The 1,245-nt window shown below is 37.0% G+C and overlaps 1 non-coding gene across 1 annotated transcript; it reads right to left on the bottom strand.

The window, feature by feature from the left end:
• Positions 1-380: 380 nt before the first annotated feature.
• LOC111827894 lies at positions 381-486 on the bottom strand. The gene has a single exon (XR_002831640.1). It is a non-coding gene; the product is annotated as a U6 spliceosomal RNA (small nuclear RNA).
• Between the last annotated feature and the right edge of the window lie 759 nt (positions 487-1,245).

The following is a 1,245-nucleotide window of genomic DNA, read 5'->3' as shown; positions in this document are numbered from 1 at the left end:
TTGTTGCTGCCATTTTGTTTGTTTAGTAAGTTGCCTGACCTAATTCTGTGCAGTCTCTCTTCCTTGATGTGTAGACACTGATGTTTCTATTCAGTATTTTTTAAAATTGTTTTTTGTTAAAATCTGGCTTCCCATGGGTCACCATTGAATCAGCATGACTTGGTATCTGGCCAATGATTGGTCAGAGGTTGTGTTAGTAGTGGAGGAAAAAAAAATTTTTTCTATTCCTCTTAGGTTTTTGGCTGGGGTTCCATAATTTTAAAAAAAACAAAAACAAAAAAACAGATTAACAAGAAAAAGACAAACAGAAGTTTATTAAAATGTGTATATATGAGTAACTTAGGAAGAGTAACTCAAAGAGGTGGTCTCTTATCTTATTTTTTAATATGAAATGCTTCATGAATTTGCAAGTCATCCTTGTGCAGGGGCCATGCTAATCTTCTCTATATCATTCCAATTTTAGTATATGTGCTGCCAAGCAAGCACTCAAAAGGGTGGTTTAGAATCAAGGTCTATATAGCATCTTCAACAAAAAATAATAATTTGTAAAGAAATGACAGGACAAAGGAAAGCAATTTTAGGCTTCTGAGAGCAGCAAACTATGAGAAGGTAAATATATGGGAAACTAATGGTAGATAAAAGCTACCTTGCTAATAGGGTCTAAAGTTTCTCCAGTGATTAACTTTTGTCCTTCCTGGTAGAGAGGGGAGGATGGGCACCTTTGAAAATGTGTGTCCTGCTTTTAGGCAAATAGGAAGCAGGCAGGGAGCTTTTCTAATATATGATTCTCAAATGCTTTCAGCCCAAAATAAACCTTGGGCTAAAGTAACATATTTTAGGGTGATATAACTTGATTTCCTTCATATTCAAACATCTCAAGTTGGTAATATTTCCACCTATTATCAATGGATCTATGTGTGGTATAGGGAATGCTTTTAAAGTTTCATCAGTTTAAAAGTTTTCTCTGACTTTTACTTGCTGTTCTGCTCTCTTGTTTGACCTCTGCATATCTGCATGGCCTCGCATTCAGCCAGGGCTGTGTGACTTGCATTTTCATCTGACCTTGTACTTACGCATAGCCTCTCAGACTCCCAAGGATACGTAGTTGCTTATCAAGGCCCTCTATGTATGTCTCATTCTCTCTTCCTCCCAAATTTCTAGCTAGCCTGCCAGTTTATTACTAGACCCAACCAGGATCATCACCTCAGGCATGCTATGGCCTTGATCTTCACTCTTTTAACAATA

The sequence above is a fragment of the Myotis lucifugus genome, unplaced genomic scaffold (genome assembly GCF_000147115.1).
Source record: "Myotis lucifugus unplaced genomic scaffold, Myoluc2.0 scaffold_243, whole genome shotgun sequence".
Lineage (NCBI taxonomy): Eukaryota > Metazoa > Chordata > Mammalia > Chiroptera > Vespertilionidae > Myotis > Myotis lucifugus.
The sequence above is the reverse complement of the archived record's forward strand: the minus strand, read 5'-3'. Positions and strand labels throughout refer to the sequence as shown.